Source organism: Meles meles, chromosome 5 (genome assembly GCF_922984935.1).
Source record: "Meles meles chromosome 5, mMelMel3.1 paternal haplotype, whole genome shotgun sequence".
Taxonomy (NCBI): Eukaryota; Metazoa; Chordata; class Mammalia; order Carnivora; family Mustelidae; genus Meles; species Meles meles.
In genome coordinates this window covers 149,703,672-149,716,089 of record NC_060070.1, presented here as the reverse complement: position 1 = coordinate 149,716,089, position 12,418 = coordinate 149,703,672, and the positions used below count along the sequence as shown (strand labels likewise).

Genomic DNA, 12,418 nt, shown 5'->3' with positions numbered 1-12,418 from the left:
AAGGTTCCAGGACAAACAAAAACTGAAAGAATTTGTAAACACCACACCAGCTCTACAGGAAATACTGAAAGGGGTCCTCTAAGCAAAGAGAGAGCCTAAAAGCAGACCAGAAAGGAACAGAGACAATAAAGTAACATTCACCTTACAGGCAATACAATGGCACTAAATTCATATCTCTCAATAGTTACCCTGAATGTAAATGGGCTAAATGATCCAATCAAAAGACACAGGGTATCAGAATGGATTAAAAACACAAAACCTATCAATATGCTGTCTATAAGAAACTCATTTTAGACCCAAAGACATCTCCAGATTTAAAGTGAGGGGGTGGAAAACAATTTACCATGCTAACAGACGTCAAAAGAAAGCTGGGGTGGCAATCCTTATATCAGATCAATTAGATTTTAAGCCAAAGACTATAATAAGAGATGAGGAAGGACACTATATCGTACTCAAAGGGTCTGTCCAACAAGAGGATCTAACAATTTTAACTAGCAATGCCCCTAACATGGGTGCAGCCAACTATATACACCACTTAATAACAAAATCAAACGAACATATCCACAATAATACAATAACAGTATGGGACAGTAACACTCCCCTCACTGAAATGGACAGATCATCCAAGCAAAAGATTAGCAAGGAAATAAAGGCCTTAAATGACATAGTGGACCAGATTGACATCACAGATATATTCAGAACATTCCATCCCAAAGCAATAGAATACACATTCTTCTCTAGTGCACATGGAACATTCTCCAGAATAGATCACATCCTGGGTCACAAATCAGGTCTCAACTAGTACCTAAAGATTGGGATCATTCCCTGCATATTTTCAGACACAATGCTCTGAAGCTAGAACTCAATCACAAGAGGAAATTTGGAAAGAACCCAAATATATGGAGACTAAAGAGCATCCTTCTAAAGAATGAATAGGTCAACCAGGAAATTAAAAGAAGAATTGAAAAAATTCATGGAAACAAACGATAATGAAAACACAACGGTTCAAAATCTGTGGGACACAGCAAAGGCAGTCCTGAGAGGAAAATATAAAGTGATACAAGCCTTTCTCAAGAAACAAGAAAGGTCTCAAATATACAACCTAACCCTACACCTAAAGGAGCTGGAGAAAGAACAAGAAAGAAACCCTAAACCCAGCAGGAGAAGAGAAATCATAAAGATCAGACCAGAAATCAATGAAATAGAAACCAAAGAAATAATAGAACAAATCAACGAAACTAGGAGCTGGTTCCTTGAAAGAATTAATCAGATTGATAAACCTCTGGCCAGACTTAAAAAAAAAAAAAAAAAAAAAGGATCCAAATAAATAAAATCATGAATGAAAGAGCAGAGATCACAACCGACACCAAAGAAATACAAACAATTATAAGAACATATTATGAGCAACTATACACCAGCAAATTTGACAATCTGGAAGAAATGGATGCATTCCTAGAGACATATAAACTACCACAACTGAACCAGGAACAAATAGAAAGCCTGAACCAACCCATAGCCAGTAAGAAGATTGAAGCAGTCATAAAAAATCTCCAAACAAACAAGAGCCCAGGGCCAGAGGGGCTTCCCAGGGGAATTCTACCAAACATTTAAAGAAGAATTAATTCCTATTCTCCTGAAACTGTTCCAAAAAATAGAAATGGAAGGAAAACTTCCAAACTCATTTTATGAGGCCATCATTACCTTCATCCCAAAACCAGACAAAGATCCCATCAAAAGAGAGAATTACAGACCAATACCTTGATGAACACAGATGTGAAAATTCTCACCAAAATACTAGCCAACAGGACCCAATGAACATTAGAAACAGTACATTATTCACAACATCCACGTGGAATTTATCCCAGGACTGCAAGGTTGGTTCGACATCCACAAATCAATCAGTGTGATACAATACATTAATAAAAGAAAGAACAAGAACCATATGATACTCTCAATAGATGCTGAAAAAGCATTTGACAGAATATAACATCCTTTCCTGATCAAAACTCTTCAAAGCATAGGGATAGAGGGTACATACTTCAATATCATCAAAACCATCTATGAAAAACCCACTGCTAATATCATTCTCAACAGAGAAAAACTGAGAGCTGTTCTGCTAACGTCAGGAACAGGCAGGGATGCCCATTATCACCACTGCTTTCAACATAGTACTAGAAGTCCTAGCCTCAGCAATCAGACAACAAAAAGAAATTAAAGGCATTCAGATGGGCAAAAAGGAAGTCAAACTATCACTCTTTGCAGATGATATGATACTTTATGTGGAAAACCCAGAAGACTCCACTCTAAATCTGCAAGAACTTGTACAGGAATTCAATAAAGTGTCAGGGTATAAAATCAATGCACAGAAATCAGTTGCATTTCTGTACACCAACAACAAGACAGAAGAAAGAGAAATTAAGGAGTCAATCCCATTTACAACTGCACCCAGACCCAGAAGATATCTAGGAATAAACCTAATCAAAGAGGCAAAGAATCTGTACTCAGAAAACTATAAAGTACTCATGAAAGAAATTGAGGAAGACACAAAGAAATGGAAAAATATTCCAAGCTCATGGATTGGAAGAACAAATATTGTGGAAATGTCTATGCTACCTAAAGCAATCTACACATTTAATGCAATCCCTATTAAAAATCCCATCCATTCACAGCAAAGGCAGTCCTGAGAGGAAAATATATAGCGGTACAAGCCTTTCTCAAGAAACAAGAAAGGTCTCAAGTACACAACCTAACCCTACACGTAAAGGAGCTGGAGAAAGAACAAGAAAGAAACCCTAAACCCAGCAGGAGAAGAGAAATCACAAAGATCAGAGCAGAAATCAATGAAATAGAAACCAAAAAAACAATAGAAAAAAATCAATGAAACTAGGAGCTGGTTCTTTGAAAGAATCAATAAGATTGATAAACCCCTGGCCAGACTCATCAAAAAGAAAAGAGAAAGGACCCAAATCAATAAAATCATGAATGAAAGAGGAGAGATCACAACTAACACCAAAGAAATACAGACAATAATAAGAACATACTATGAACAACTCTACGCCAACAAATTGGACAATCTGGAAGAAATGGATGCATTCCTAGAGACATATAAACTACCACAACTGAACCAGGAAGAAATAGAAAACCTGAACAGGCCCATAACCAGTAAGGAGGTTGAAACAGTTATCAAAAATCTCCAAACAAAAGCCCAGGGCCAGAAGGCTTCCCAGGGGAATTCTACCAAACATTTAAAGAAGAACTAATTCCTATTCTCCTGAAACTGTTCCAAAAAATAGAAATGGAAGGAAAACTTCCAAACTCATTTTATGAGGCCAGCATCACCTTGATCCCAAAACCAGACAAGGATCCCACCAAAAAAGAGAACTACAGACCAATATCCTTGATGAACACAGACGCAAAAATTCTCGCCAAAATACTAGCCAATAGGATTCAACAGTACATTAAAAGGATTATTCACCACGATCAAGTGGGATTTATTCCAGGGCTGCAGGGTTGGTTCAACATCCGCAAATCAATCAATGTGATACAACACATTAATAAAAGAAAGAACAAGAACCATATGATACTCTCAATAGATGCTGAAAAAGCATTTGACAAAGTACAGCATCCCTTCCTGATCAAAACTCTTCAAAGTGTAGGGATAGAGGGCACATACCTCAATATTATCAAAGCCATCTATGAAAAACCCACCGCAAATATCATTCTCAATGGAGAAAAACTGAAAGCTTTTCCGCTAAGGTCAGGAACACGGCAGGGATGTCCATTATCACCACTGCTATTCAACATAGTGCTAGAAGTCCTAGCCTCAGCAATCAGACAACAAAAAGAAATTAAAGGCATCCAAATTGGTAAAGAAGAAGTCAAACTATCACTCTTCGCAGATGATATGATACTATATGTGGAAAACCCAAAAGACTCCACACCAAAACTGCTAGAACTTGTACAGGAATTCAATAAAGTGTCAGGATATAAAATCAATGCACAGAAATCAGTTGCATTTCTGTACACCAACAACAAGACAGAAGAAAGAGAAATTAAGGAGTCAATCCCATTTACAATTGCACCCAAAACTATAAGATACCTAGGAATAAACCTAACCAAAGAGGATAAGAATCTATACACAGAAAATTATAAAGTACTCATGAAAGAAATTGAGGAAGACACAAAGAAATGGAAAAATGTTCCATGCTCCTGGATTGGAAGAATAAATATTGTGAAAATGTCCATGCTACCCAAAGCAATCTACACATTTAATGCAATCCCTATCAAAATACCATCCATTTTTTTCAAAGAAATGGAACAAAAAATCCTAAAATTTATATGGAACCAGAAAGGACCTCGAATAGCCAAAGGAATATTGAAAAAGAAAGCCAAAGTTGGTGGCATCACAATTCCGGACTTCAAGCTCTATTACAAAGCTGTCATCATCAAGACAGCATGGTACTGGCACAAAAACAGACACATAGATCAGTGGAACAGAATAGAGAGCCCAGAAATCGACCCTCAACTCTATGGTCAACTAATCTTCGACAAAGCAGGAAAGAATGTCCAATGGAAAAAAGACAGCCTCTTCAATAAATGGTGCTGGGAAAATTGGACAGCCACATGCAGAAAAATGAAATTGGACCACTTCCTTACACCACACACGAAAACAGACTCCAAATGGATGAAGGACCTCAATGTGAGAAAAGAATCCATCAAAATCCTTGAGGAGAATGCAGGCAGCAACCTCTTCGACCTCAGCCGTAGCAACATCTTCCTAGGAAGAACGGCAAAGGCAAGGGAAGCAAGGGCAAAAATGAACTATTGGGATTTCATCAAGATCAAAAGCTTTTGCACAGCAAAGGAAACAGTTAACAAAACCAAAAGACAACTGACAGAATGGGAGAAGATATTTGCAAACGACATATCAGATAAAGGGCTAGTATCCAAAATCTATAAGGAACTTAGCAAACTCAACACCCAAAGAACAAACAATCCAATCAAGAAATGGGCAGAGGACATGAACAGACATTTCTGCAAAGAAGACATCCAGATGGCCAACAGACACATGAAAAAGTGCTCCACGTCACTCGGCATCAGGGAAATACAAATCAAAACCACAATGAGATTTCACCTCACACCAGTCAGAATGGCTAAAATTAACAAGTCAGGAAATGACAGATGCTGGCGAGGATGCGGAGAAAGGGGAACCCTCCTCCACTGTTGGTGGGAATGCAAGCTGGTGCAACCACTCTGGAAAACAGCATGGAGGTTCCTCAAAATGTTGAAAATAGAACTACCCTATGACCCAGCAATTGCACTACTGGGTATTTACCCTAAAGATACAAACATAGTGATCCGAAGGGGCACGTGTACCCGAATGTTTATAGCAGCAATGTCTACAATAGCCAAACTATGGAAAGAACCTAGATGTCCATCAACAGATGAATGGATAAAGAAGATGTGGTATATATACACAATGGAATACTATGCAGCCATCAAAAGAAATGAAATCTTGCCATTTGCGACGACGTAGATGGAACTAGAGCGTATCATGCTTAGTGAAATAAGTCAATCGGAGAAAGACAACTATCATATGATCTCCCTGATATGAGGACATGGAGAAGCAACATGGGGGGTTAGGGGGATAGGAGAAGAATAAATGAAACAAGATGGGATTGGGAGGGAGACAAACCATGAATGACTCTTAATCTCACAAAACAAACTGGGGGTTGCTGGGGGGAGGTGGGATTGGGAGAGGGGGAGGGGGCTATGGACATTGGGGAGGGTGTGTGCTATCGTGAGTGCTGTGAAGTGTGTAAACTTGGCGATTCACAGACCTGTACCCCTGGGGATAAAAATACATTATATGTTTATTTAAAAAAAAAAAAAAGAAAAATTTGGAAGTGGAGGCGAACCATAAGAGACTATGGACTCTGAAAAACAACCTGAGGGTTTTGAAGGGTCAGGGGTGGGAGGTTGGGGGAACAGGTGGTGGGTAATAGGGAGGGCACGTTTTGCATGGAGCACTGGGTGTTGTGCAAAAACAATGAATACCGTTAACGCTGAAAAAATAAATAAAATGGAAAAAAAAAATCCCATCCATTTTTTTCAAAGAAATGGAACAAACAATCCTAAAATTTATATGGAACTAGAAAAGACCTCGAATAGCCAGAGGAATATTGAAAAAGAAAGCCAAAGTTGGTCACATCACAATTCCAGATTTCAAGTTCTATTTACAAAGCTGTCATCATCAAGACAGCATGGTACTAGCACAAAAACAGACACATAGATCAGTGGAACAGAATAGAGAGCCCAGAAATAGACCCTCAACTCTATGGTCCACTAATCTTCGACAAAGCAGGAAAGAATGTCCAATGGAAAAAAGACAGTCTCTTCAATAAATGGTGTTGGGAAAATTGGACGGCCACATGCAGAAAAATGAAATTGGACCAGTTCCTTATACCACACATGAATATAGACTCAAAATGGATGAAGGACCTCGATGTGAGAAAGGAATACCATCAAAATCCTTGAGGAGAACACAGGCAGCAACCTCTTCGACCTCAGTCACAGCAACGTCTTCCTAGGAACATCGCCAAAGGCAAGGGAAGCAAGGGCAAAAATGAACTATTGGGATTTCATCAAGATCAAAAGCTTCTGCACAGCAAAGGAAACAGTCATCAAATCAAAAGAGAACTGAGAGATTGGGAGAAGATATTTGCAAATGACGTATCAGATAAAGGGCTAGTATCCAAAATCTATAAGGAACTTAGCAAACTCAACACCCAAAGAACAAACAATCCAATCAAGAAATGGGCAGAGGACACGAACAGACATTTCTGCAAAGACAACATCCAGATGGCCAACAGACACATGAAAAAGTGCTTCACATCATTCGCATCAGAGAAATACAAATCAAAACCACAATGAGATACCACCCAACACCCAACACTAGTCAGAAGGGCTAAAATTTACAAGTCAGGAAACGACAGATGCTGGCAAGGATGCAGAGAAAGGGGAACCCTCCTACACTTTTGGTGGGAATGCAAGCTGGTGCAGCCACTGTGGAGAACAGAATGGAGGTTCCTCAAAAAGTTGAAAGTAGGGGCGACTGGGTGGCTCAGTGGGTTAAAGCCTCTGCCTTCAGCTCAGGTCATGATCCCAGAGTCCTGGGATCAAGCCCCATATCGGGCTCTCTGCTCAGCAGGGAGCCTGCTTCCCTTCCTCTCTCTCTCTCTCTCTGCCTGCCTCTCTGACTACCTGTGATCTCTGTCTGTCAAATAAATAAATAAAATCTTAAAAAAAAAAAAAAGAAAAAAAAAAGTTGAAAGTAGAGCTACCCTATGACCCAGCAATCGCACTACTAGGTATTTACCCTAAAGATACAAATGTACTGATCCGAAGGGGCACATGCACCCAAATGTTTATAGCAGCAATGTTCACAATTGGAAAGAACCTAGATGTCCATCAACAGACAAATGGATAAAGAAGATGTGGTATATATACACAATGGAATACTATGCAACCATCAAAAGAGATGAAATCTTGCCATTTGCGATGACGTGGATGGAACTAGAGGGTATTGTGCTTAGCAAAATAAGTCAATCAGAGAAAGACAATTATCATATGATCTCCCTGATATGAGGAAGTTGAGAGGCAACATGGGGGGTTTGGGAGGTAGGAAAGAATAAATGAAACAAGATGGGATTGGGAGGAAGACAAACCATAAGAGACTCTTAATCTTACAAAACAAACTGAGGGTTGCTGGGGAAAGGAGGGTAGAGAGAGGGTGGTTGGGTTATGGACATTGGGGAGGGTATGTGCTATGGTGAGTGCTGTGAAGTGTTTAAACCTGGTGATTCACAGACCTGTACCCCTGGGGCTAATAATACATTCTATGTTAAAAAAAAAAAAAAAAAAGACTATAATGTGAGAAAAGAAGAACACTATATGATAATAAAAGGGACAATCCAACAAGAAGATGTAACAATTTAAGTATTTATGCACCCAACATGGGAGCACCCAAATAACAAAACAGTGAATCAAAACATAAAGGAAGTAAATGATACTAATACAATAATAGTAGGGGACTTTAACACCCTACTCACATCAAGGGACAGATCATCTAAACAGAAAATCAACAAGGAAACAATGCCTTCGAATAACAGATGGGCCAGATGGACTTAACAGATATATACAGAACATTACATCCTAAAAGAGCATAATACACATTCTTTTCGAGTGTGTGTGGAATATATCCCAGAACAGATCAGATATTAGGCTACAAAACAAGCCTCAACAAATTGAAAAAGACTGAAGTCATTCTGATATCTCTACTGACCACAGTGCTATGAAACTAGAAATCAACCACAAGAAGAAATCTGGAAAGAACACAAATATATGCTCGTAAACAATGAATGGATCAACCAGGAAATAAATATAAAAAGGTACATGGAAACAAAGGAAAATGAAAATACAGAGGCTCTAAACTTTTGGGATATAGCAAAAAGAAGGAAGTATATAGCAATACAAGTCTTCCTCAAGAAGCAAGAAAAATCTCAACCTAATCTTGCACCTAAGGAAACTAGAAAAAGAATAACAAGCAAAGTCTAAAGCCAGCAAAAAAAGAAAATAAAAAAGATTAGAGCAGAAATAAATGATATAAAAACTAAAAACACAATAGAACAAATTAATGAAACCAGTAACTGTTTTCTTAGGGGGAAAAGAAAATCAGTAAAATAGATAAACCCTTGGCCAGACTCATCAAGAAAAAAAGAGAAAGAACCAAAAATACTATCAAATGAGAGAGGAGAAATAATAACCAACACCCAAAATACAAACAATTTTAAGAGAATATCAGGAAAAACTATGCCAAACTGCACAACCTAGAAGAAATGCATAAGTTCCTAGAAACTAATACCCAAACTGAAACAGGTAAGATATAAAAAATTTGAACAGACTAATTACCAGCAATGAAATTGAATCAGTAATCAAAAAACTCCCCACAAACAAAAGTTCAGAACGAGATGGCTTCACATGCAGAGTCTACCAAATGCTTGAAGAAAAATTATTATCCATTCCTCTCAAAGTATTCAAAAAAAGAGAAAGGAAAACTTCCAGATTCATTCTATGAGGATACTATCATCCTAACACCAAAACCAGATAAAATTACTACACACACACACACACACACACACACACACACACAGAACCAAAGGCCAGTATCTCTGATGAACACAGATGCAAAAATTCTCAACAAACTACTAGCAAATCAAATTCAATAATACATTAAAATACACTTGCTACGATCAAGTGGGATTTATTCCTGGGATGTAAAGGTGGTTCAATATTCACAAAACCATCAATGTGATATATCACGTTCACAAGAGAAAGGATAAAAACCACTTGACAGTGTACAACATCCACTCATGATAAAAACCCTCCACCTTTGTGGAGGGAACATACCTCAAAAGGCCAAATATGAAAAACCCACAGCAAACATCATACTCAAAAAACTACGCTTTTTCCTAAGATCAGGAACAAGATAAGATCCAGCCCCACCACTTTTACTCAACACAGTACTAAAGTGCTAGCCACAGCAATCAGACAACAAAAAGGAAAATAAGTGTCCAAACTGGTAAGGAAGAAGTAAAATTTTCACTATTTGCGATGACATGATACTATATGTAAAAAAACCTTAAAGACCACCCAAACCTGCTAGAGCTGATACATGAATTCAAAAGTTGCAGAATACAAAACCAATGTACAGAAATCTCTTGTATTTCTATACACCATTAATTAAGCAGCAGCAAGAGAAATTAAGAAAACAATCCTGGGGCACCTGGGTGGCTCAGTGGGTTAAAACTCTGCCTTCAGCTCAGGTCATGATCTCAGGGTCCTAGGATTGAGCCCTGCATTGGGCTCTCTGCTCAGCAGAGAGCCCGCTTCCTCCTCTCTCTCTCTCTGCCTGCCTCTCTGCCTACTTGTGATCTCTGTCAAATAAATAAATAAAATCTTAAAAAAAAAGAAAAGAAAACAATCCTGTCCACAACTGCACCAAAAACCATTAAGATACCTAGCAATAAGCCTAACCAAAGAAGTAAAACACCTGTGCTCTGAAAACTACAGAACCCTTATGAAAGAAACCGAAGAAGACACGAAGAAATGGAAAGGCATTCCACGCTCACAGGTTGGGAAGAACAAATACTGTTAAAATCTCTATATTACCCAAAGCAATCTCAGATTTAATGCAATCCCTATCAAAATACCAACTGCATTTTTCCCAGGACTGGAACAAACAATCTTAAAATTTGTATGGAATCACAGAGACGCTGAATAGCCAAAACAATCTGGAAAAAGAAAAGCAAAGTTGGGGGCATCATAATTCCAGACTTCAAGCTCTATTACAAAGCTGTAGTCATCGAGACAGCATGGTACTGGCACACACAAAAAAAAACACTGATCAATGAAAAGGAATAGAAAACCCAGAACTGGACCCACAACTATCTGGTCAACTAATCTTTGACAAAGCAGGAAAGAATATTCAATGGAAAAAAGACAGTCTCTTCAATAAATGGTTTGGGACAACTGATAGCCTCCCCCCAAAAAATGAAATGGACCACTTTCTTACACCATACGCAGAAATAAATTAAAAATGGATTAAAGACCTAAATATGAGACCTGAAACCACAAAAATCCTAGAAGAGAACACAGGCAGTAACTTCTCTGACACTGGCTGTAGTAACATCTTTCTAGACATGTCTCCCAAGGTGAGGAACCAAAAGCAAAAATAAACTATTGGGACTACATAAAAATAAAGCTTCTGCACAGCAAAGGAAATGCTCAGCAAAACTAAAAGGTAACCTACAGAATGGAAGAACATATTGCAAATGACATATCCGATGAAGAGATAGTATCCAAAACATATTAAGAACTGATATAACACCCAAAAATCAAATAATCCAATAAAAATGGGTGGAAGACATGAACAGACATTTCTCCAAAGAACGTATCCAGATGGCCAACAAAAGACACATGAAAAGATGCTCATTATTACTTATGATCAGGAAAATGCAAACCAAAACTATGATGAGATACCACCTCACACCTCACAGAATGGCTAAATCAACACAAAAACCACTAGGTGTTGCCAGTGATATGGACAAAAGGAACCCTCGTGCACTGTTGGTAGGAATGCAAACTAGTGCAGCCACTGTGGAAAACAGTGTGGTGGTTCCTCAAAAAAGGTAAAAATAGGGTCACTTGGGTGGCTCAGTGGGTTAAAGCCTCTGCCTTGGGCTCAGGTCATGCACTCAGGGTCCTGGGATCAAGCCCCACATCCACTCTCTGCTCAGCAGGAAGCCTGCTACCCTCCACCCCCTCTCTGCCTGCTTCTCTGCCTACTTGTGATCTCTGTCAAATGAATAAATAAAATCTTAAAAAAAAAAAAAAGTAAAAATAGAGCTACCCTATGATCCAGCACTCTTGGGTATTTACCCAAAGAATACAAAATACAGATTCAAAGGGATAGATGTACTCCCATATTTACAGCAGCATTATTCACGTAGCCAAGATAAGGAAGTGCCCCAAATATCCATTGGTTGATGAAGGGATAAAGAAGATGTAGTGTATGTGTATCATGCAGTACTATTCAGGCATAAAAAAAGAATGACATCTTGCCATTTGCAAAGATATGGATGGAGCTAGAAGTACAATGCTACACAAAGTAAGTCAGAAGGACAAATACCAGATGATTTCACTCATAAATGGAATTTAGAAAAGAAAGCAAAGGAGCAAAGGGGGGAAAAAGGAGACAAATCAAGAAGCTGACTCTTAACTATAGAGAGCAAACTAATAGTTAACCAGAGGGGAGGTAGGTGGGGGGATGGGGGAAAAAGATCATGGAGATTAAGAAGTACACTTGTTATGAGGAGCACTGGTGATTAAAATAAAACTTAGGGGCACCTGGGTGGCTGAGTTAAGCGTTTGCCTTCAGCTCAGGTCACGATCCTGTAGTCCCAGGACTGAGCCCTGTGTCGGGCTCCCTGATCAGGGAGGGAATCTGCTTCTCTCTCTGCCCCTCATCCTGCTCATGCTCTCTCAAATGGATAAATAAAATAAAAATATATAATAAAAACGCTGTTGGTATTTTGATAGGGACTACATTAAATCTGAAGACTGCTTTGGGTGGTATAGACATTTTAACAATACTTGTCCTCCCAATCCATAACACATAGTATCTTTCCATTTCTTTGAGTCATCTTGAATTTTTCATCAGTGTTTTATAGTTTCAGAGTATACATCTTTCACATCCTTGGTTAAGTTTATTTCTAAGTACTTTATTACTTTTGGTACAGTTATAAATGGGACAGTTTTCTTAATTTTTCTTTCTGCTGCTTCATTCTTAGTGTATAGA

General features: G+C 38.5%; 1 protein-coding gene across 2 annotated transcripts in view; it reads right to left on the bottom strand.

Annotated features, from left to right (window-relative positions):
- MRS2 (magnesium transporter MRS2) overlaps positions 1–12,418 on the bottom strand; it is a 41,568-nt gene that overhangs the window by 21,887 nt on the left and 7,263 nt on the right. The window lies entirely within an intron of this gene.